The sequence below is a fragment of the Dermochelys coriacea genome, chromosome 2 (genome assembly GCF_009764565.3).
Source record: "Dermochelys coriacea isolate rDerCor1 chromosome 2, rDerCor1.pri.v4, whole genome shotgun sequence".
NCBI classification, from domain to species: Eukaryota; Metazoa; Chordata; order Testudines; family Dermochelyidae; genus Dermochelys; species Dermochelys coriacea.
In genome coordinates this window covers 80,597,209-80,623,777 of record NC_050069.1, presented here as the reverse complement: position 1 = coordinate 80,623,777, position 26,569 = coordinate 80,597,209, and positions in this window count along the sequence as shown.

Sequence of the window (26,569 nt, the reverse complement as noted above, 5' to 3'; positions counted from 1 at the left end):
TATGATCCTGGTGTTGCATTGGAAGGCTGTCTTTTTGTTTTGCAGCTTCCTTATTGTCAACAGAACTACAACTCAGATGATTCAGTAAGGGACAGGAAATTGAGAAATATAAACTGGTGCTGTCAACCCAATATAACTGGCAGATTTCAATGTATGAAAAATATTGTACTGATTAGCATAGACAGCACCTCCATCAGTATGTGGTTCTGTATCTCAGTGCTAAGTTATTCTGGTTTCATGTCATGTTGTATCTGATCGGGGGATTTTGCAGATACTTTTAACCCTGCCAGTGTGTACTGGAGTTATTACTGGTAGTATTCCAATAAATGGTTTGATTTCTATAAGCGAGTATTACAATATTCAGATGACCCAGGAGTTTGTGCCTATCTTTGCAATCAGAGACAAACTACAGGCTTGTCCACACACAGTTTTTGTACTGCTTTAACTATGTTGGTTTAGAAATCAATGACATTTATAGTAGTAAGTTATATCAATATATAACCTCTTTGTACAGTGCAACTGCACCCCTATTAGGGTTGCACAGATTTAATTAGCTCAGTGAAAAAAATCACATCCTTAACTGAAATAATTAAATTGGCACAAGAACCATGTATAAATCAGGCCTAATAGTTGCCACACAGAGAATAAGCAACAAAAGTAGTTCGGTGCCTGAAATAAAGACACATTTACTTAAAGTAAAGATCCCCTTTCCCCAACTGATTAGGGACTAGGCCAGTTAGAAAACAGGACCCCCAATCTCATGGAGGTAGTTAAATGGTTTGTGGACAGACAGTTTTCTGATTTTCGTATGGGTTTTCAATCACAATACACAAACTGCAGAGGCAGAATAAAGCAAAAATTAACACATTATCAAATTTAGACATCATACTGAGGTCTAGTCTAGACACAGCACTTAACAGTATAAATTAATTATTTTTGTTAGAGATGCAACTTTTACAAAATAGTTACCCCCTAGTGTTGATTTAGCTATTCCGGTATAAAAGTGCTTTATACCAGTATTGCTTATTCCCATTCTCATTAGAGAATAAACTACACTGGTATAAGCACTTTTATAAACAGTATAACTGTAACCACACACTGTGTGGGTGGGTGAGAGGTTGTATTGCTTTAACTATCCCAGTTCAGTGAAAACAATACAAACTTTGTATGTAGACAAGGCCTCAGAAAAAAAATCTGCATTTGTGGCTCCACCACCTGAAAATATATACAAGGGTTTGGAACTAGAGTTTTGGTCAGTCCAGCTACCTGTTTATGCACTCCCATAACTGGATGTACCAACATTTTTTGTACTTTTGTTCATTATTTTTATTGCCAAACTTCTTCTTTTCAAGTACTCCGAAGACTGAGTCTAAACCAATACTATTCATACCACTAGTTAAATGCACATCAACATTTCCATCAATATAGATGATTGGAAAAGGGGGAGGGGGGGAATCAAAATATTTTCACAAAACTTTATTCTCTTTTCCCCCTTCAATTCAAAACAAAATTCTACTAAATTTCAAAATTTGATAGTATTTGACCACTAAGTATAACATATTCAACAAGAACTTGAAACCCAGTCAGTACATTTTCTTCTGGACATGAATTTACTTTTTAAACCCGAGTTCTGCAATTAATTCCATTCAGGTTGGCCAGACCTAAGACTTCAGACCCTGAACAAATTCTTCATGAAAAATGAAAACCTCTTTAAATTTAGAGGGGTGAAGAAAGTATTTCAGATTCTTTTTCAAAAAGACTTCAAATCCAAAAATAGAGGACCACGATATTTTGCAACTCTCTTGTTCACACTGGACAATAGTAATTAAGATTATATTTTTGGGTACAAATAACCAATGGAATATTTGGTTTTAAAAAAAATTATTAAATTTACAATCTGTCTCTTTCAGCAAAAATTTCATATGGCACTGGTTTAGCCTGCACACATGAAATGGTTGCAATAGGACCAAGAATGAAAGGTGCAGTCAGTCTTATAGTGAGCCATGAATTTAAAAGTCTAAATAGACCAATTCATGATCAACTGTAATTGCTCATAAAGAGGTAGCATTATGGTCTCGTGTCAAGAAGCAGCTAATTTGTTAGTGCCCAAGAAGGGTACTCTTGACTTTAATGTCATCAATTTACATTACATTACATTTACTAATGTAAACAGTCCTAAATAACAAGATATATTATTCCTGTGACTTAACTAGTCAATCTACATTTTTAAGAGATGCCGACATATATTTATCTGATAGACTACAAAGCCTTTCAAGTAAAGTAATTCTCCCTTTCAAAATCCTAGATCATGCCAGATGCTAAGATAGAGGGCTAAAGCATGTCCTTCTTAAAAATATTGCATTTTTGCTGCCAGATTTTGTTCTTATTGTAGGAGAATTTAAAATGTCTTAAGATTTATCAAGAGTCTTAAAGCAAAACACTAAAAACAAGAATATACCAAAGATTTTGGAGGACTCTGGATGATGAAGTGTAATTACATGACACTCTGGGTATGTCTACACAAACCTGCAGAATCAAGTGTCCTACCTAGACTGGGTTGACTGACTTGGGCTCATGTAGGCATTGCAGTTCAGGTTGGAGCTTGAGCTCTGAAGCTTAGAGAGTGGGGTGGCCTTGAGAGTCCGAGCTTCAGTCCAAGATGGAAACCGCTGTCGACACAGCTATTTGTAGCACAGTCATGCAAGCTCAAGTATGTCGACCTAGACTGGGAGAGTCAATTACACAGGCTGCACAAACATGCCCATTAGAGGCAACTTGTCTTGTCCTATGCAATTTAGACTAGTATGTTAATACACCAGATTAAACAAAGAAAATTATTCCTGGCTCTTTTGTTAAATCCATTTGAAAGATAAACTAGTAGACAGGTTTACATAAACAAAATGCTCTAGATAAAATGCCCCAGAGTCACTGCATGGGTAGAAAATCCATCAGGAAACAGGGAGCAGCATTGAAGCCATCTACAACCCTGCTTCATTGGAGACACCACAAACACCCAACACTGCCTCAAAAGCAGTTAGGAACAACCTAGGAGAAACATATCCAGGCTGACCAGGAGATTCGGCACTTCTCCCAGGCAACCTCTACAGGCAGAGCTCCAATTTAAAACTGCTATCCCCTGTCACACTCCCTGGGAAATGGCAAGCAGTAGGCTGAATTCCTGCTATGGACACTAGCTTCAGGTTTTACCATGTATGGGGGTGGATGTGGCCTGACTACAAACCACACTCCCAGTTATTGCTAATATTGAGGTTCTCTGTTACCCTTAAAGTATTTCAGTCCTGCTGTATTCTGATAAGAGTCTAAGGGCTATGAAAAGCCATGGTTTTCACAGCCCAAACTGGCAGAGAACAGGAAAACTATGACTACAATATTAGTTGTTAAGTAGCTCTCCTGTGATAACAGTAGCATTAGCAATGCTTGGGGGGTTGAAAATTAAGGGATTGATGCTGTGAGGTGCTGAGCATCTCCAGCAAGGCATTAAGTGTCCACTGACTTCAGTGGGAGTTGAGAGCACTTTACAGGAGGTATTGAGCATATTGCAGGAATAGGTCCCAAACTTTCCCGTGTGTTTACAATCTAGATTGGGGTGGCCAACCTAAGCCTGAGAAGGAGCCAGAATTTAACAATGTACATTGGCAAAGGGCCACAGTAATACATCAGCAGCCCCGCCCCCCCCCACATCAGCTCCCCCACCCTGCTCCCAGTGCCTCCCACCCACCGGCAGCCCCCCAATCACCTCCCACTTCCTCCCCATCAGCTGTTTTGTGGCATGCAGGAGGCTAGGAGGGGGAGGAGGGAGGAGCAAGGGCCCTGCAGGCTCAGGGGAGGGGGCGGGAAGGGGTGAAGTGGGGGCAGGACCTGTGGCAGAGCCAGGGGTTGAGCAGTGAGCACCCCCCAGCATATTGGAAAATTAGTAGCTGTAGCGCCAGCCCTGCAGTTGGTGCCTATACAAGGAGCCACATATTAACTTCTGAAGAGCCGCATGTGGCTCCGGAGCCACAGGTTGGCCTCCCCGATTTAGATAGACAGCGGTGGGTGAAAGGAAGTGCACATAAAAGTTACACAGGTAGCCTTATTCGAGAACCGAAGGGGATTTATTCACATTCCAAACGCATTCCATTATTTAGCATAATGGACATTTTCTGCATCAGACACATCCAATGTCAGAATGTTCCAAGTCAAGACTGAAGTTCGGTGGCAGAACTGAGGCAGTTTGCATACCATGTGCCTGCTCTTTACTCTCATTTAGCTAGTGTTACTAATCCCCACCTTAAAGGTAATCAAATTAACCTCCATTTTTTAAAAATGGTAATATATGGGAGCACCAATACTTCTGCAATTGTTTTGGGTAAGTATGATATTGTTCTTAAGTAAATGATTTTATAGTACTCCTCTACCAAGCAACTTCAAGTCATATTACACATAGAACCCTAGAAACATTTTCTTGGCTAACTGAGCCATTTTGAACCACATAAATTAGCATTACACAATAAATATTTATGGCGAGAGAGAGAGAGCTCGTAGAAGAAGCAATAATGAATTAACCTCCAGTTCTCTGAGAAATGCCATGGTAAGTGTGTATCCCAAGAAGAGAGTTATTTTCCTCAGTAAATAGGAGCCTTGCACTCAGATGGGAGTGAAAAAATTATTAAATAACCGCCACTTGCAATTCAGAGGGAATCGATTTACTGTTTTGAAAGCATTTTGCAAATCCAAATATTATTGCAAACATCTGAATCAATTCTTTCTAATGTCTGTGCAAGCAAAACAAAGCTCTGTCAACTGAACAAACAAACCACGTTTCATATTAATCAATGGGAACTTGATATATTCCATTGATGTAGAAATCAAGAGCCTTTGCATGTTTCCCAGATTTTGAATTTCATTTTGGATCCTCAGTCATGAATTATAACTGCTGCCTTCCTGGCTCCAGCTATTTCAGTTGAAATCCATTATTTCTAGTAGAATTATGAGCCTTATTAGTGAAATGCCAGCTATTTCCTTTCCAGCATCTGCACTGCAATTGTTCTATTATTAACAACAAGCCCATTAAAAAAATGAAAAATTCAGATTTGTATCTTTGGGGTGTGGGGTTGTTGAAGCGTCAGATGAAACAAATAAACTCGCTGTGCTGCTTCCAGTTGACACAGCTGTCATGTAAGCATTTGCTGCTGCACAGCTTAGGGATTCTAGGCTATAAGGCCTTGTAGCCATATGTAAACAATACAGCATTGATGACAGGTTTACAACACCGGAGACAACAGGTGCAGCTGTTAGCCACTGGTTTCTGTAGCATGAGACAAATGTTTTTACTGCAGATTTGCAGATGCTTGGCACGGGGTCTTTGAAGCAGCACAAAGAGGAGCAACAATAGTAATTGATGGCAACTTTTATCTATTCAGATATCAGTGCAATGCCCCAGCCAGGCCACACTCAACTAGGAAACTGACACTTTGCTCATTGCTGTCTTGTCCTCCCCCATGTAACATTTCAGAAAAAGAAGCATTCCTTCAACTGCTGGGGCAGAGAATGCCAAGGCATTACTGAATTAATCCCTCCTGCAAGACATCACTTAGAGGTTCCCTGTGATGAGGTAGATAAATTGCACACTGAACCAGGACATAGGGGGTGTTCTAAAAACTAGGGCTAAAGTAGGCCTCATCTCAACACCTGCCAGTAATATCAACCTGGAGGAATGGCTCTAAAGTTGGAGGGAGTAAAAACAGATGAAATGGGCTTGAGATCTTCTCTGCCTTACAAAGAAATTTGGGTCTCAGATGAAGAAAACGTACTGGTTGGCTGAATAGTCCTGAAAAATGAACCCCAGAAACAGCCAAGCCTGGATAGAAGGCTTAGACTGGATTTTATGTTGTCTTATTGTTGAAGTCAAACCCTAGGTAGGAAATGAGAGTTCTGACCCTAAACTGAGTATCAGGACTGCATGTTAGAGCTGATGGAGAAGTCACCTACCTCTAGCTAAGTGCATCTAATTGAGCTAAAGAAATATAATGCATCTTCCTTCTATGATGAACATCAACATGTTTATCAACCAGTTGCAGAAACCCTAACAACTTTATAGGAGTCATTAAGTCTTTGATAGACCTATCTAATAATATGCAAATAGCAGCAAATCAGACATAAGGCCAGAGTATATTCGGGCTCCTTGTCATGTACCAGAGAGCAACAGTGAAGGGATACAGATGTAGCTGTTAGTTCAAAAGCCATTATATTATTCAGGGGTGATCTCATGATGGATGCAAGTCTTCATTTCCTCACCAAAAATATAGGAAACACTAGAAAATTGATCAAAGGTGACCTTTAAATTGACTGCAGAATCAACCATTTGTGAAAACTAGGCTCCTCCCTTTCTAATTATGACACTGTGTTATCTTTCATTTATTATTTTCTTAAGATTTTTTTGTACAAATAGCATGTACCTAGGAAAGCAAGAAGCTCTGCATTACTTTCTGGATTTTGGATTTCAAGAAAACTGAGGACATTTTTCTCAAAATCCAGAACACAAGCAGTTTTGTGTATCATGAAAGTTTTGAGTTTCACAGAGTATTTTCCCTTTAATTAAAAAGATTGAATTTCCCTTGGAAAACAATTTTCAAAATATGATTTTCTAAACTGAATGGATGTTTATGCAACACAGAAAAAAAATACTTGAAAGTAATTTTATCCTCCTTCTAGAACTATCTTATAAAGGGGAATAAATCTCACCATGTGGGTTCAATGTCAGGAGAAAAAATATTCAGCATGAAAGAACAAACAAAATACTTACATTGGTTTAGCAGGAATAAAATCCTAAAATGAATTATCTTGATTTGATAGGAAAGGATCCATAATTGTGCTGTATTTTATATTTAGCTGCATGTCCAGATGACTAGGTAATGCATTTGAGGTTATGTCTACACTACGAAATTAGGTCGAATTTATAGAAGTCAGTTTTGTAGAAAGCGTTTTTATACAGTCGAGTGTGTGTGTCCCCACACAAATGCTCTAAGTGCATGTAGTCGGCGGACTGTGTACACAGTACCGAGGCAACCATCGACTTCTGGAGCTTTGCATTGTGAGTAGCTATCCCACAGTTCCCGCAGTCTCCACCACCCATTTGAATTCTGGGTTGAAATCCCAGTGCCTGATGGGACTAAAACATTGTCGCGAGTGGTTCTGGGTACATATCATCAGGCCCCCGTTCCCTCCGTAAAAGAAGGGCAGACTTTGCACTTTTTTTCTTGAGTTACCTGTGCAGACGCCATACCATGGCAAGCATGGAGCCAGCTCAGCTAACCGTCACCATATGTCTCCTGGGTGCTGGCGGACGTGGTACTGCATTGCTACACAGCAGCAGTTTATTGCCTTTTGGCAGCAGACAGTGCAGTATGACTGGTAGCCATCATCGACGTAGTCCTAGGTGCTCTTTTAACCGGGCGCCTGGGCAAACATAGGAGTGACTCAGCCAGGTCATTTCCCTTGTTTCGAAACAGACTTCTCTCAAAGCACAGGCGCTGTCAATGTGGGCATCATGGTGCTAATGGGGCAGGCTCATGTGGTGGAACGCCAATTCTGGGCCCAGAAAAGACTGGTGGGACTGCATAGTGTTGCAGATCTGGGAGGATTCCCAATGGCTGCGAAACTTTCGCATGCGTAAGGGCACTTTCATGGAACTTTGTGACTTGCTTTCCCCTGCCCTGAGGCGCAAGAATACCAAGATGAGAGCAGCCCTCACAGTTGAGAAGTGAGTGGCAATAGCCCTGTAGAAGCTTGCAATGCCAGACAGCTACCGGTCAGTCAGGAATCAATTTGGAGTGGGCAAATCTACTGTGGGGGCTGCTGTGATGCAAGTAGCCAACGCAATCAAAGATCTGCTGATATCAAGGGTAGTGACCCTGGGAAACGTACAGGTCATAGTGGATGGCTTTGCTGCAATGGGATTCCCTAACTGTGGTGGGGGCATAGACGGAACCCATATCCTTATCTTGGCACCGGAGCACCAAGGCAGCGAGTACATAAACCGCAAGGGGTACTTTTCAATAGAGCTGCAAGCACTGGTGGATCACAAGGGACATTTCATCAACATCAACGTGGGATGGCCGGGAAAGGTACAGGACGCTCGCATCTTCAGGAACTCTGGTCTGTTTCAAAAGCTGCAGGAAGGGACTTTCTTCCCAGACCGGAAAATAACAGTTGGGGATGTTGAAATGCCTATAGTTATCCTTGTGGACCCAGCCTACCCCTTAATGCCATGGCTCATGAAGCCAGACATAGGCAGCCTGGAGAGTAGTCAGGAGCTGTTCAACTACGGGCTGAGAAAGTGCAGAATGGTGGTAGAATGTGCATTTGGATGTTTAAAAGCATGCTGACGCAGTTTACAGACTCGGTTAGACCTCAGCAAAACCAATATTCCCACTGTTATAACTGCTTGCTGTGAGCTCCACAATATCTGTGAGAGTAAGGGGGAGACGTTTATGGTGGGGTGGGAGGTTGAGGCAAATCGCCTGGCTGCTGATTACGCATAGCCAGACACCAGGGCGGTTAGAAGAGCACAGGAGGGTGCGGTGTGCATCAGAGAAGCTTTGAAAACCAGTTTCATGACTGGCCAGGCTACGTCTCCCCCTTACTCTCACAGATATTGTGGAGCTCACAGCAAGCAGTAATAACAGTGGGAATATTGGTTTTGCTGAGGTCTAACCGAGTCAGTAAACTGCGTCAGTGTGCTTTTAAACATCCAAATGCACATTCTACCACGATTCTGCACTTTCTCAGCCTGTAGTTGGACAGCTCCTGACTACTCTCCAGGCTGCCTATGTCTGACTTCATGAGCCATGGCATTAAGGGGTAGGCTGGGTCCACAAGGATAACTATAGGCATTTCAACATCCCCAACTGTTATTTTCTGGTCTGGGAAGAAAGTCCCTTCCTGCAGCTTTTGAAACAGACCAGAGTTCCTGAAGATGCAAGCGTCCTGTACCTTTCCCGGCCATCCCACATTGATGTTGATGAAACGTCCCTTGTGATCCACCAGTGCTTGCAGCACTATTGAAAAGTACCTCTTGCGATTTATGTACTCGCTGGCTTGGTGCTCCGGTGCCAAGATAGGGATATGGGTTCCGTCTATGCCCCCACCACAGTTAGGGAATCCCATTGCAGCAAAGCCATCCACTATGACCTGCACATTTCCCAGGGTCACTACCCTTGATATCAGCAGATCTTGATGAAACCCCCTGCCCCTTGGTTCACTCTACTTCCCTGTAAGCTACCCACCCTCCCCCCTCCCTTCAATCACCGCTTGCAGAGGCAATAAAGTCATTGTTGCTTTACATTCATGCATTCTTTATTAATTCATCACACAAATAGGGGCATAATTACCATGGTAGCCCAGGAGGGGTGGTGGAGGAGGGAAGGACAAGGCCACACAGCACTTTAAAAGTTTAAAGCTTATTGAATGCCGGCCTTCTGTTACTTGGGCAATCCTCTGGGGTGGAGTGGTTGGGTGGCCGGAGGCCCCCGCACCCTGTTCTTGGGCATCTGGGTGAGGAGGCTATGGAACTTGGGGAGGAGGGTGATTGGTTACACGGGGGTTGTACCTGCTTCCTTTCCTGCAACTCAATCATACGCTGGGAGCATATTAGTTTGATCCTCTAGCAGTCTCAGCATTGCATCCTGCCTCCTCTCATCATGCTGCCACCACCTTTCAGCTTCAGCCGCCATTTACTCTCTTCAGCCCACCACCTCTCCTCCCGGTCATTTTGTGCTTTCCTGCACTCTGACATTGTCTGCCTCCATGCATTCATCTGTGCTCTGTCAGTGTGGGAGGACACCATAAGCTCAGAGAACATTTCATCTCGAGTTTGTTTTTTTCGCCTTCTAATCTTTGCTAGCCTCTGGGAAGGAAAAGATCCTGTGATCCTTGAAACATATGCAGCTGGTGGAGAAAAAAAAAGGGACAGTGGTATTTGAAAAGACACAATTTATAGAACAATGGGTACACTCTTTCACGGTAAACCTTGCTGTTAACATTACATACATAGCACATGTGCTTTCATTACAAGGTTGCATTTTGCCTCCTCCCACCACCCCCCACATGGCTATCAGTGGGGAACATTTCTGCTCAGCCATAGGCAAACAGCCCAGGAGGAATGGGCACCTCTAAATATCCCCTTAAGAAAAACACCTATTTCAACCAGTGACCATGAATGATATCACTCTTCTGAGGATAATACAGATGTTGTTTGAATGCCAGCAAACATACACTGCAATGCTTTGTTCTACATTGATTCCTAAGTACGTGCTACTGGCCTGGAGTGGTAAAGTGTCCTACCATGGTGGATGGAATAAGGCTGCCCTCCCCAGAAACCTTTTGCAAAGGCTTTAGGAGTATATCCAGGCGAGCCATGAATGCCTGGGCAAATTAATCATTAAACATGCTGGCTTTTAAACCTTGTATAGTATTTTAAAAGGTATACTCACCAGAGGTCCCTTCTCCATCTGGTGGGTCCGGGAGGCAGCTTTGGGTGGGTTCGGGGGGTACTGGCTCCAGGTCCAGGGTGAAAAACAGCTCCTGGCTGTCGGGAAAACCGGTTTCTCCACTTGCTTGCTGTGAGCTATCTACAACCTCATCATCATCGTCCCCAAAACCTGCTTCCGTGTTGCCTCCATCTCCATTGAAGGAGTCAAACAACACGGCTGAGGTAGTGGTGGCTGGACCCCCTAAAATGGCATGCAGCTCATCATAGAAGCTGCATGTTTGGGGCTCTGACCCAGAGCGGCCGTTCGCCTCTCTGGTTTTCTGGTAGGCTTGCCTCAGCTCCTTAAGTTTCACGCGGCACTGCTTCGGGTCCCTGTTATGGCCTCTGTCCTTCATGCCCTGGGAGATTTTCACAAATGTTTTGGCATTTCGAAAACTGGAACATAGTTGTGATAGCACGGATTCCTCTCCCCATATAGCGATCAGATCCCGTACCTCCCGTTCAGTCCATGCTGGAGCTCTTTTGCGATTCTGGGACTCCATCATGGTCACCTCTGCTGATGAGCTCTGCATGGTCACTGCAGCTTGCCACACTGGCCAAACAGGAAATTGAAATTTAAAAGTTCGCTGGCCTTTTCCTGTCTACCTGGTCAGTGTATCTGAGTTGAGAGTGCTGTCCAGAGCGGTCACAACGGAGCACTCTGGGATAGCTCCCGGAGGCCAATACCATCTAATTGCATCCACAGTACCCCAAATTCAACCCAGCAAAACCGATTTCAGCGCTAATCCCCTTGTCAGGGTGGAGTAAGGAAATCGATTTTAAGAGCCCTTTAAGTCGAAAAAAAGGGCTTTGTCATGTGGACGGATGCAGAGTTACATAGATTTAACGCTGCTAAATTCGACCTCAATGCCTAGTGTAGACCAGGGCTGAGAGATTCATTCCATCATATTCCTTTACGAAGAGTAGTTTACTCTATTTTGAGGCCCTCATCATATAAGCTTAATTTCTGAAGGTGTTCTTATGCTTGTCAATATTGGTATTTCTCAGTAAGTGCTGGAAATAATTGATTATGTTTATGACACATCCTACTTATAACATGCTTTTTTTTTAAATAGGGTCACAGAATATTTACCCACCAGAATTGCAGAGTCTCTCCACTAAATATGGACACAGCTGGAAATGGAATTTGAATGTCAAGTTACAACTCCTATATATGGTACATACAGAGTTCTGTGAAATTCTTCCAACCAACCTTGAACCCACAGCAACTTAGCATTGGTTTGAAGTTTATTGTAATCACAAACCTGTGGTAGTAAGGTCTGCAACCTAAATGTTGGTACATCCCCTCTTTCTGACCTGCCCTCCATTCCTTCTCGAACAAATTCTGAGTCTCCCCTCCTACCTTAAATGCCTACAGAAAGACCAGAGGTTTGCTCCTCAGAACTGGTGGACTACTCCTTTCAGCAAGTTCTTTAGGGTGGGGGATTGGGCACAGTTTACAGCTAATTGGCTAGATTCTGTGTTACATCTCTCAGGAGGCGCAGTGTGACAGGCCAGAGGACAGGATTATGGGGTCTCTGATTTTATATACTACAGGGACTGGTATAGTCCTCAGTGTAGCCCTCCCTGTTTATCTGCCAGAACTGTGAATCAGCATGTTTAATTCTGGTGTCATTCTGAAGCTCTATAGCCTGAATGCTTTTTTTGGGGTAGCCTGACACCCAAGAAACAACCACCTCAGCTGGTCTTTAGATGCAATTTAGATTCATAGATTCATAGATACTAAGGTCAGAAGGGACCATTCTGATCATCGAGTCCGACCTCCTGCACAGCGCAGGCCACAGAATCTCACCCACCCACTCCTATGAAAAACCTCACCCATGTCTGAGCTATTGAAGTCCTTAAATCATGGTTCAAAGACTTCAAGGAGCAGAGAAGCCTCCCTCAAGTCAACCATGCCCCATGCTACAGAGGAAGGCTAAAAACCTCCAGGGCCTCTCCAATCTGCCCTGGAGGAAAATTCCTTCCCGACCTCAAATATGGCAATCAGCTAAATTGAGCATATGGGCAAGATTCACCAGCCAGATACCCAGGAAAGAATTTTCTATAGTAACTCAGATCCCATCCATCTAATATCCCATCTCAGGGGATTTGGCCTATTTACCCTGAATATTTAAAGATCAATTACTTACCAAAATCCCATTATCCCATCATACCATCCTCTCCATAAACTTATCGAGTAGAATCTTAAAACCAGATAGATCTTTTGCCCCCACTGCTTCCCTTGGAAGGCTATTCCAAAACTTCACTCCTCTGATGGTTAAAAACCTTCGTCTGATTTCAAGTCTAAACTTCCTGGTGGCCAGTTTATACCCATTTGTTCTTGTGTCCACATTGGTGCTGAGCTGAAATAATTCCTCTCCCTCTCCTGTATTTATCCCTCTGATATATTTATAGAGAGCAATCATATCTCCCCTCAACCTTCTTTTAGTTAGGCTAAACAAGCCAAGCTCCTTAAGTCTCCTTTCATAAGACAAGTTTTCCATTTCTCGGATCATCCTAGTAGCCCTTCTCTGTACCTGCTCCAGTTTGAATTCATCCTTTTTAAACATGGGACACCAGAACTGCACACAGTATTCTAGGTGAGGTCTCACCAGTGCCTTGTATAACGGTACTAAAACCTCCTTATCCCTACTGGAAATGCCTCTCCTGATGCATCCCAAAACCGCATTAGCTTTTTTCACAGCCATATCACATTGGCAGCTCATAGTCATCTTATGATCAACCAATAGTCCAAGGTCCTTCTCCTCTTCCGTTACTTCTAATTGATGTGTCCCCAACTTATAACTAAAATTCTTGTTATTAATCCCTAAATGCATAACCTTACACTTCTCACTATTAAATGTCATCCTATTACTATTACTCCAGTTTACAAGGTAATCCAGATCCTCCTGTATAATATCCCGATCCTTCTCCGAATTGGCAATACCTCCCAGCTTTGTATCATCTGCAAACTTTATTAGCACACTCCCACTTTTTGTGCCAAGGTCAGTAATAAAAAGATTAAATAAGATTGGTCCCAAAACCGATCCCTGAGGAACTCCACTGGTAACCTCCCTCCAACCTGACAGTTCGCCTTTCAGTAGGACCCGTTGCAGTCTCCCCTTTAACCAATTCCTTATCCACCTTTTGATGTTCATATTGATCCCCATCTTCTTCAATTTAACTAATAATTCCCCATGTGGTACAATATCAAACGCCTTACTGAAATCTAGGTAAATTAGATCCACTGCATTTCCTTTATCTAAAAAATCTGTTACTTTTTCAAAAAAGGAGATTAGGTTGGTTTGGCACGATCTACCTTTTGTAAAACCATGTTGTATTTTGTCCCATTTACCATTGACTTCAATGTCCTTAACTAATTTCTCCTTCAAAATTTTTTCCAGGACCTTGCATACTACAGATGTCAAACTAACTGGCCTGTAGTTACCCGGATCACTTTTTTTTCCTTTCTTAAAAATAGGAACTATATTAGCAATTCTCCAATCATTCGGTACAACTCCTGAGTTTACAGATTCATTAAAAATTCTTGCTAATGGGCTTGCAATTTCAGGTACCAATTCCTTTAATATTCTTGGATGAAGATTATCTGAGCCCCCCAATTTACTCCCATTAAGCTGTTTCAGTTTCGCTTCTACCTCTGATATGGTAATATCTACCTCTATATCCTCCTTCCCATTTGTCAAGCTACCATTATCCCCAAGATCCTCTTTAGCCTTATTAAAGACTGAGGCAAAGTATTTGTTTAGATATTGGGCCATGCCTAGATTATCTTTAACCTCCACTCCATCCTCAGTGTTAAGCGGCCCCACTTCTTCCTTCTTAGTTTTCTTCTTATTTATATGGCTATAGAACCTTTTACTATTGGTTTTAATTCCCTTTGCAAGGTCCAACTCTACTTGACTTTTAGCCTGTCTCACTTTATCCCTACATGTTCTGACCTCAATTAGGTAGCTTTCCTTGCTGATCCCTCCCATCTTCCACTCCCTGTATGCTTTCTGCTTCTTCTTAATCACCTCTCTAAGATGCTTGCTCATCCAGCTTGGTCTACAACTCCTTCCTATGAATTTTTTCCCCTTTCTTGGGATACAGGATTCAGATAGCTTCTGCAGTTTTGATTTAAAGTAATCCCAAGCCTCCTCTACCTTTAGATCCATAAGTTCTTCAGTCCAATCCACTTCCCTAACTAATTTCCTTAATTTTTGAAAGTCAGCCCTTTTGAAATCAAAAACCCTAGTTGCAGATTTATTTTTGTTAATCCTTCATAGAATCATAGAATCATAGAATATCAGGGTTGGAAGGGACCCCAGAAGGTCATCTAGTCCAACCCCCTGCTCAAAGCAGGACCAAGTCCCAGTTAAATCATCCCAGCTAGGGCTTTGTCAAGCCTGACCTTAAAAACCTCTAAGGAAGGAGATTCTACCACCTCCCTAGGTAACGCATTCCAGTGTTTCACCACCCTCTTAGTGAAAAAGTTTTTCCTAATATCCAATCTAAACCTCCCCCATTGCAACTTGAGACCATTACTCCTCGTTCTGTCATCTGCTACCATTGAGAACAGTCTAGAGCCATCCTCTTTGAAACCCCCTTTCAGGTAGTTGAAAGCAGCTATCAAATCCCCCCTCATTCTTCTCTTCTGCAGACTAAACAATCCCAGCTCCCTCAGCCTCTCCTCATAAGTCATGTGCTCTAGACCCCTAATCATTTTCGTTGCCCTTCGTTGTACTCTTTCCAATTTATCCACATCCTTCCTGTAGTGTGGGGCCCAAAACTGGACACAGTACTCCAGATGAGGCCTCACCAGTGTCGAATAGAGGGGAACGATCACGTCCCTCGATCTGCTCGCTATGCCCCTACTTATACAACCCAAAATGCCATTGGCCTTCTTGGCAACAAGGGCACACTGCTGACTCATATCCAGCTTCTCGTCCACTGTCACCCCTAGGTCCTTTTCCGCAGAACTGCTGCCGAGCCATTCGGTCCCTAGTCTGTAGCGGTGCATTGGATTCTTCCATCCTAAGTGCAGGACCCTGCATTTATCCTTATTGAACCTCATTAGATTTCTTTTGGCCCAATCCTCCAATTTGTCTAGGTCCTTCTGTATCCTATCCCTCCCCTCCAGCGTATCTACCACTCCTCCCAGTTTAGTATCATCCGCAAATTTGCTGAGAGTGCAATCCACACCATCCTCCAGATCATTTATGAAGATATTGAACAAAACGGGCCCCAGGACCGACCCCTGGGGCACTCCACTTGACACCGGCTGCCAACTAGACATGGAGCCATTGATCACTACCCGTTGAGCCCGACAATCTAGCCAGCTTTCTACCCACCTTATAGTGCATTCATCCAGCCCATACTTCCTTAACTTGCTGACAAGAATGCTGTGGGAGACCGTGTCAAAAGCTTTGCTAAAGTCAAGAAACAATACATCCACTGCTTTCCCTTCATCCACCGAACCAGTAATCTCATCATAAAAAGCGATTAGATTAGTCAGGCATGACCTTCCCTTGGTGAATCCATGCTGACTGTTCCTGATCACTTTCCTCTCCTCTAAGTGCTTCAGGATTGATTCTTTGAGGACCTGCTCCATGATTTTTCCAGGGACTGAGGTGAGGCTGACCGGCCTGTAGTTCCCAGGATCCTCCTTCTTCCCTTTTTTAAAGATGGGCACTACATTAGCCTTTTTCCAGTCATCCGGGACTTCCCCCGTTCGCCACGAGTTTTCAAAGATAATGGCCAAGGGCTCTGCAATCACAGCCGCCAATTCCTTCAGCACTCTCGGATGCAATTCGTCCGGCCCCATGGACTTGTGCACGTCCAGCTTTTCTAAATAGTCCCTAACCACCTCTATCTCTACAGAGGGCTGGCCATCTCTTCCCCATTTTGTGTTGCCCAGCACAGCAGTCTGGGAGCTGACCTTGTTAGTGAAAACAGAGGCAAAAAAAGCATTGAGTACATTAGCTTTTTCCACATCCTCTGTCACTAGCTTGCCTCCCTCATTCAGTAAGGGGCCCACACTTTCCTTGGCTTTCTTCTTGTTGCCAACATACCTGAAGAAACCCTTCTTGTTACTCTTGACATCTCTTGCTAGCTGCAGCTCCAGGTGCGATTTGGCCCTCCTGATATCTTTCCTACATGCCCGAGCAATATTTTTATACTCTTCCCTGGTCATATGTCCAAGCTTCCACTTCTTGTAAGCTTCTTTTTTATGTTTAAGATCCGCTAGGATTTCACCATTAAGCCAAGCTGGTCGCCTGCCATATTTACTATTCTTTCGACTCATCGGGATGGTTTGTCCCTGCAACCTCAACAGGGATTCCTTGAAATACAGCCAGCTCTCCTGGACTCCCTTCCCTTTCATGTTAGTCCCCCAGGGGATCCTGGCCATCTGTTCCCTGAGGGAGTCAAAGTCTGCTTTCCTGAAGTCCAGGGTCCGTATCCTGCTGCTTACCTTTCTTCCCTGCGTCAGGATCCTGAACTCAACCAACTCATGGTCACTGCCTCCCAGATTCCCATCCACTTTTGCTTCCCCCACTAATTCTACCCGGTTTGTGAGCAGCAGGTCAAGAAAAGCGCTCCCCCTAGTTGGCTCCCCTAGCACTTGCACCAGGAAATTGTCCCCTACGCTTTCCAAAAACTTCCTGGATTGTCTATGCACCGCTGTATTGCTCTCCCAGCAGATATCAGGAAAATTAAAGTCACCCATGAGAATCAGGGCATGCGATCTAGTAGCTTCCGTGAGTTGCCGGAAGAAAGCCTCATCCACCTCATCCCCCTGGTCCGGTGGTCTATAGCAGACTCCCACCATGACATCACTCTTGTTGCACACACTTCTAAACTTAATCCAGAGACACTCAGGTTTTTCCACAGTTTCGTACCGGAGCTCTGAGCAGTCATACTGCTCCCTTACATACAGTGCTACTCCCCCACCTTTTCTGCCCTGCCTGTCCTTCCTGAACAGTTTATAACCATCCATGACTGTACTCCAGTCATGTGAGTTATCCCACCAAGTCTCTGTTATTCCAATCACGTCATAATTCCTTGACATCACCAGGACCTCCAGTTCTCCCTGCTTGTTTCCAAGGCTTTGTGCATTTGTATATAATGCTTCCATTTAGTTTGAACTGAATTAGCTCATGATCACTTGAGCCAAGATTGTCCCCTACAACCATTTCTTCTATGAGGTCCTCGCTACTCACCAAAATTAAATCTAAAATGGTATCCCCTCTAGTCGGTTCAGCAACTACTTGATGAAGGAATCCATCAGCTATCGCATCTAGGAAAATCTGAGCCCTATTATTATTACTAGCACTGGTCCTCCAGTCTATATCTGGGAAGTTAAAGTCTCCCATGATCATGCAGTTTCCATTAGTATTTACTTTATTAAAGACATTCAAAAGGGCTCTATCCATATCCAAATTAGATCCCGGAGGTCTATAGCACACCCCAAGCACTATCGTAGGAGAGGCTTTACTAGTTTTCTTCCCCAATGTAATTTTTGCCCAGACGGACTCTGTCTTATCCATTGCATCGCTTCTTATTTCTTTACATTCTACCTCATCATTGATATACAATGCTACTCCACCCCCTTTACCTTTGTTTCTGTCTTTCCTAAAGAGCACATACCCTTCAATACCTATAGTCCAGTCATGACTACTATTCCACCATGTTTCTGTTATCCCTATAATATCTGGTTTCACTTCCTGCACCAGTAGCTCTAGTTCCTCCATTTTGATACCTAGACTCCTCGCATTGGTGTACAAACATCTTAATTTTTGCTGTTTGGACTCACTCACATTTTGTACCCTATTAGGCACAGTCATTCTACAGCCAGTATAACCTATTAGACTAGTATCCACACCGCCCTCGCTCCTTATATACATTCTCCTACACACGGCTGTATCCTTTCTTACTTCATCTTCTTCCCTCTCAATGCTAAAATCTGGCGTGGAGATTTTCTGGACATCTCCCATCCATCTCCCCCCAATTCCTAGTTTAAAGCTCTCTTTATCAGTTGTGCCAGCCTCGATCCTAGAAGTCTATTTCCTTCCCTACTCAGATGAAGTCCATCCCGAGAGAACTGACCTCTGTCCGTGAATGCCTCCCAGTGGCCATACATCCCAAAGCCCTCCTTATAGCACCACTGCCTAAGCCATCTGTTGACAGTCATAATCTTGTCAGACCTTTGTTGCCCTTCTCTAGGAACAGGAAGGATCCCGCTAAAGATCACCTGAGCCTCAATTTCCTTAAGTGTCTTCCCCAGCCTAGCATAGTCTTCCTTAATACTTTCCAGCGAGAATCTAGCTGTATCATTTGTTCCCACATGAAGGATAATTAGGGGATTCTTTCCCGCTCCCTTTAGGATCCTTTTCAACCTCAGGTCTACATCCCGTATCTTAGCACCCGGAAGACAGCACACCCTTCTATTCTCAGGATCAGCTCTAGTTACAGGCCTGTCTATTCTTCTCAATAAAGAGTCCCCGATCACATAGACCTGCCTTTTCCTGGTGACAGTGCTATTCTCCAGTCTCTCCCCTGTTCCCTTTGGCTGCAAGTTCTTTCCATTCCTATTTTCCCTTACAATCTTCTTCAACCCATCCTGTATCCTCCTGGGGCTCATATTTGGTGTAGTCTCCCTTGACTCTTCCCCTTTTTCTATAGGACTAGCCTCTCTTCTCTTCTTCCTTACCCTTCCACCTTCAACAAGTACCTGCTGAGCCCCTTCTTCATTTTCCAACTCTGCAAACCTGTTCCTAAGCTCTATTTCTCCTTCACTAGCCCGTCTTTTTCTCTACCTGGTTCTTTGAGTCACATGTTTCCACTGACCACTTTCCTCATCCAGTCTCTCCTCAAAATTCCCCAGCCCTGCTTCCATCTGTGAGTCTGAGCTTTTCCCTTCAGATACCTCATATCTTTGCTCCATCATCTGCTCAAACCCCTTCCTAAATTCAACCAGACTTTCCACCTGCATCTCCAAACCTCGGATCTTTTCCTCCATCAGCTCTATCAGACGACATTTCATGCAGAAAAAACTCTTACCGGTTCCCCCCTCCAGGATCATGTACATACCACAGCTTCCACATCCAGTCATCCTCAATGTGTCTTTCACTACAGGAGTCACTCCCACAGCTGCCTCTGTATCTGTCATCTCCTTCCCACCTAAATCCTGTTAATCTGGGAAACACAAGCCACACCAAAAAGACCACATCCCCCCAGCAAAAACAAACCCCAAACAAGCACCACAATACAAACTCCCCTTGCAAACTCCCACTCAAACTCCCCTGTTTAGAGCTCTGTTTGCTAGCTCCTGTGCCACTGCAGCTGTCTGTGCTGCTGTCAATTTAGCACTCACTTGATTCATTTCCTGTGGTGGAAACATTAGTTAAAATTATTAAGACTCAAAAAATGTTGATTAGAATACATGGAAAATTGGGCACAAAAGGCAATTAGGATAAAATGGGGACAAGATAATTAAAATCAGATAATCTAATTTTTGCAACTCTAGTGACTGAAAATTAAGCTGATGTCAAAAATGCACCAAAAGACAGACACAAGAGTGGCAAGCTAACAACAACCTTAAAGGCAGAAATGAGATGGGTCCTCAAAGAAAACTTCATACCCATGCTAATGCAGCTCTCCTGCATCTCCGATCTTGAGTTCTCCTTTCCCATCTCACATGCTTGTGGATCTACTCACAGGTGCACCACCTCTGCCACATGAGCAATGTGTGACACAACCTTGACTTCACCTCAGCTGAAATCTTTATCTGTGTCTTCATACCTCCCTTCTTCCCCCTTCCTTGCACCAGCTTTCTAGACCCTAGAATGCCAGAAATACAGATCCAAAGAGAATAGATCTCTCACCCCCTTCATCAGACTTCTCTTCTGGCTTCCTAGTCATTTCTGGATCCTAGTATAATCTGCTCTCCTGCACTGTATATTCCTCTCTTCCTGCAGTTTGTAATATCCTTTCTGGATCTGTGTGTCATTGGTACCAGTTCCAAATCTTCAACACATACAAAATCCTGTCTCTTTTGCTTGGCCTATTCCTTGGTCTTTCTGTGTGCTACACTTTAAGGCCTTGATCTTAGCAGTGATAAACTCCTGCAATCCAAACTGAAGTCTTACATGTATTATTTGGGCACGTAGAATGCTCCCAGGGCAGCAGTTAAAGTAGACTGAAGCAGAAGGGGGAGCTCTCACTGCACCAACTGAGTAGCAAGGGAATTTAGGGGGGCACTGCTTACTCAAACCAGGGAAAGGTGGGAGAGCTCCCCTCTGATTTTAGCCCAAGAAGGAAAGTTACACTCCCCATCTCCCCTTTATTTTAACCCCCTGCTCCAGAAGCATTGGGGAAGACGTTGAAGGATGTCACCTACAACTATCATTTAGAAAGGAGGTATATACTTCCCACGCATCGACCCTGGTCTCCCTGACTGTGAAGAAGACAGCAGGACTATGGTTTTGCCCATCCACATCCCACTTGGAATGTCTACCCTCAGTGGCAGTACGATGCCTCTCCAGGATTCTGGCTGCCCCTTGCACATCTCTGGCCAGGGGCTGGAATAAGGAGAGTGTCCTCCTTCTTCCCACCGTGGTGTCCTCACTCAGGGATGGCCAAAATCTGACTCAGTCACCTTTTCCCTATTATTGTTATTATTATTATTATTACAATCTGTGTAATATTTAAGTCTCTAGCTCTTAGTAAGAAGAGTATATAAAATAAAGAGGATTGCTTTGAAAATACACTACGCTCACGCAGCTGCTTGATGTTGCAAAGCTGAAATAGCAGTCAGCACTTTTTTGAAATCCACACTTTTAAACATGTTTTTAAAAAAATTCCCAAAAGACAGTGGCAGGTCACAGCTTCAGCTGAGGGAGTCCTATATCCTTGAACAGATCAGTAGGTGAGAGATGCTGCTGCTGGATAACAGATCTTTAATCAGCAAAAGTCTAACAAGCAGGCTACAAACAACTACATTGTTACAGCTTCGTACATAGACCATCCAAGGACCTCAAATTTTTCAAACATAGGACAGCCTCACAACAGCCCTGCAAAATAGGTAAGAATCATGAACTCTATTTACAGATAAGGTTCAATGACTTGCTCAGGGTCATTCAGGAGCCCTGTGGCAGCATAAGGAATAAAGTCCTGGGCTGACTGACTCTCACTATCTATCACAGGTTTCAGAGTAGCAGCCATGTTAGTCTGTATCCACAAAAAGAATGAGGAGTACTTGTGGCACCTTAGAGACTAACAAATTTATTTGAGCATAAGCTTTCATAGGCTAAAACCCACTTCATCGGATGCATGCAGTGGAAAATACAGTAGGAAGACAGGTTTCAGAGTAGCAGCCGTGTTAGTCTGTATTCGCAAAAAGAAAAGGAGTACTTGTGGCACCTTAGAGACTAACAAATTTATTAGAGCATAAGCTTTCGTGAGCTACAGCTCACTTCATCGGATAGGAAGACAGACACACACACACACACACACACACACACACACACACACACAGAGAACATGAGACAGTGAGTGTTATCATACACACTGTAAGGGGAGTGATGAGGTAAGGTGAGCTACTACCAGCAGGAGAGAAAAAAAAACAACCTTTTGTAGTGATAATCAAGATGGGCCATTTCCAGCAGTTGACAAGACCATGTGAGGAACAGTGGGGGGAGAGGGGGAATAAACATGGGGAAATAGTTTTACTTTGTGTAGTGACCCATCAACTCCCAGTCTTTATTCAAGCCTTATTTAATGGTGTCCAGTTTTCAAATTAATTCCAATTCAGCAGTCTCTCACTGGAGTCTGTTTTTGCAGTTTTTTTTACGACTTTTAGGTCTGTAATCGAGTGACCAGGGAGACTGAAGTGTTTTCCAATTGCTTTTTTAATGTTATAATTCTTGACATCTGATTTATGTCCATTTATTCTTTTGTATAGAGACTGTCCGGTTTGGCCAATGTACATGGCAGAGGGACATTGCTGGCACATGATGGCATATCTCATATTGGTAGATGTGCAGGTGAACGAGGCCCTGATGGTGTGGCTGATGTGATTATGTCCTATGATGGCCAAAGGTGCTGGGAGAAAACACTGGGTAGTTTGTACAAGCTGTAAATGTTGGGAAGGGTGGAGTTTATGTATTGTTGTTTTTGTCATTTATTATCCTGATCCCTTTGTCCCCTATTCTGAGTTCCCCAGACCTAATAAAGCTCTGGTTACTGCTTTATTAGTCTGGGAATTGTAATAACTATTCTATTTGCGTGCACTCTGACTGACATTCCTCTGTATGAGACTGAGTGTTCAGTATTTTCAACAAGAGACAAGCCTTCTGAGTTCTCTGCACTATGGGGTGGAGATATCAGCCGCCCTTATAAGTGAACCCATAACCCTGAGAGAAAAGGCTGCTGTCCCACCCCAGGCCTCGGATTACACTTAATGTGGTTCACTTTTACACAAACAAATAGTAGAAACTACCAGAGTAGTTGGGAGGGGTGCAGGCTGGTGCAACTCACTGGGTGCACAAGCCTGGAGCCAGTATTGGTTTCCTCCTCTTGTGCTCCTGCTGCCACGCCACTTCCCAGCTACTCATTCCTGGCTGTGATCCAGTCAGAGGAGCAATGAGAGGGGAAGCAAAGAAAGTGCCTGAGTCCTGGCTCAGTAGGCCCTCCTCTCAGTGGCCCCATATACCTGGAAAGTACAACTTCAGGCAAATCCCAATTGCCTTCTTTATGCCTCAGCTGAATGCATAAGAACCCAGCTGAGATGCAAGCAGGTGTGACAGGGCTGTGAAATGTGATACTTGACAGGCCTGTGAAGGTGTATGTTTTCCATTCACAAAGAACAAAACATTTACTTATAGCCTAGATCTAAGAATTTTCATGTTAGGAAAAAGGAAATCAATGTGGAATATAAAAACTCCACGAAACAGAAAGCAAAAAATGTGCCTCTCGCTCTCTGTGAGCCTTCTCAGAGCCCCACCCCCTAGCAGAGAAGCATGCACACTTCTGTTTGAAATATACGTGCACAGAAGACAATCGTAGCTATACAGTACACCACAAAGAACATCCTGTAGCACTTCAGCAAACATTCAAGAGAATATGAGACACTCCTGAGCTTTGAAAAACTGACCTAGTAGAATTATCTATCCTGAATGTAGAATGAGTAAAGATAGCCTAATGGCTGATATCTAGATCAAATAAAAATAGCTGAAATGCTCACTCCATAATGAAAAGCAACTCTACAAAGATTGTTGGGAAATGATCAACTGGTTGGCAAAAAATTAATTACAAATCCATGTACAGTCAACAAGTCCTTCATGTCATTTCCCAGCAATGCCTTTGTTTGGCATTAGGAAAGTTTTAATCAGAAATCTGTGCAGTTAAAACCACTGATTCTGCAAACATAACTAGCTGCTTTTCCCACCAAATGAGTCAGTGCATTCCCTATACAGAATAGCCACCAAGAAACACTTGCATCAATGAATATTACACTGCAGGTCAGAGCTATTTTAACTGTCATCTTCTTCCAGCATGGTCAAGCACATGAAAGTTTAACTCCCACCACCTTACAGATCCTCTCTGAATATGAGCCATGACCTTTATATGGCATATAAACTGTGTATTCATATACAGGGAAATGTAAACAGGTATCAGGCTTAATTATATATGATCACAGTCACAGTTCCCTTCCTAAAGCTTAACTCTCTGCTGAAGAACAGTCTTTGCAGGACCTTTCAGAAGGCACTGTACAGAATGGAGCCCAGAGAGAATATATTAAAATCCAAAAAGTATGTGTTCCTCATGCAACAAAATCAAAGGTATGCCTGTTACACAGAGCAGAACAAATGGGCCCGGTATACCCAAGGTATTGCTACTATTCTTGTGAGCCAGAAAGCACTTTGAATAGCGAGAGGAAACATATCAAAATGAACTAAGGCTAGAAGTATTACGACAGCTCTAGTAGTCTGCCTGTTTTCCTCAAGGAACTTTGATGTATGAAGCTTATTGTTAAACAGCTCAGGTAGGCAGCCTGTCACCATGGTGTGATTTGCAATTTACACCTTTGAAAAAGCAATATTCTTTTATATTTACATTTATTTATTTATTGTTCCTTTTAATTGATGTTCCTGGCTGTCACTTTGCTGCCAGAATTTAATTTTTGGTTCAGAAGTGCTAAAAGTAACCTGGGCTCATAATGAATCTCAAACAGAAAACCCCTACATTACAGCAAACAATTTTACACAGATTTGTTCTCAAATTAGAAGTGGGCAGGTTGGCTAAACAATCCAGGGGGAACTGTGAATGACTTCTGAATACTGACAAGTCCAACTGTAGACAATCATGGTTCTGCTGACAGTGGGTTTGAACCTTGGACCTTCTGCATTAAAAGCATAAGTATCTGCTACGAGAGCTGAAAGACTTACTCTTCTTGCGGGAAGCTATAGCAGACTCACACTTCTCTGGATGAGGCTCTAGAACGGACCATGCAATGCTTTGAGCTATGGGTTATATAGTTACCCTTTATTTACTTATAGTAAAATCAGTTATTACGAAGTGATCTTTCTTAATTTGGAAAAAATGCTGCTTCAGTTATTATGTCAATGAAACACCCATGTCACGTGTTCAGGTTTAGCATAAGGATACAAGGAATAGATTGTTCCTGTTGATGAGGTGACAGGGTATGCTAGCCCTTTCTAGTAATTCTAAAGAGTCATCCATTTTAAAGCCAAAAGGGATCATTGCATTCATCTACTTTGACATCCTGTACAATGAAGGACATAGAATTTTACCCAGCGGTTCCTGCAAAAAACCAACCAAACAAAAAAAAACACCAGTATCTTGTGGCTGATTTTAGAAAGATCTTGAATTGTGGTTTATAAAAACTTCACGTGATGGAGAATCCACCACAACAAGTAAACGTGAATCTGGTGATTATAGCCTAGACTCAGTTTGGGGCATATCACAAAACTAACAAAGTCTAAGGCCTGGTCTACACGGGAGGCGGGGATCGATCTAAGTTACGCAACTTCTGCTACATGAATAATGTAGCTGAAGTCAATGTACATTGATCTATTCACCGCAGCGTCTTCACGTCAGTGAGTTGACTGCTGACGCTCCCCCATTGACTCTGCCTGTGCCTCTCGCGCCGGTGGAGTACAGGAGTCAATAGGAGAGCACTTGGGGGTCGATTTATTGCATCTAGACTAGACGTGATAAAGCTACCCCCGCTGGATCAATTGCTGCCCGCCTATCCAGCGGGTAGTATAGACATACCCTAACATAACTGCTGGCTAGCCTTTACTCACAGAGATACATAGTACTGGAATTGTAAGAACACTGGGATTAGGATTAAGGTGCATTTGTAGAGCTGTGTGTGCATGCTAAAATGAGCTAATAATGATGTAAGGGAAGCTCTTAGAAAATTCTACCACTTTCATTAGTATTTGATTCAGAAGCAAACAACAAATGTTTGAACTGTGAGGGGGATCATTTCTTGTCTGGGGAGTGTGTATTGGTAGTGCCACTCTAGGCCCATTACTAGGGCCCCAGCTCATAGAGTCATGTGATTACACATCAGAATCTAAATTTCCATTAAAAAGGTCTTTAGCCACCAAAGGTGAAAAGAAAAGCTCAGAAATATGACCCAGGTATAACTGATGCTGTGACATCTACCCGAGACTGCAGAGGGCCCAAAACAATAGCTGAGAGGTGTGAACAGCTCTATGTGTACAACAGTGGAGAATCCAGCCAACATCACTCCAACAGAGAACTGTTTGTGTGTGTGGCAGGAGAAAAAGAGTGCAGCAGGCCTTTGACCACCCACCCAAGCAGACACATCCTGATCATGGAGGGTCAGCACTACAGTCTCTCCATATCTGCTACCTCTGTCTCTTGGGGGTGGGGAAGAGAAATAGGGGGCACCTGCTGCTACTTCTAGGGAGAAAGGGCCTGTGACCCAAGCATGTGTTAATGTCAACTGGCCAAATATATTTAAGTGCTGTGATATTTAGC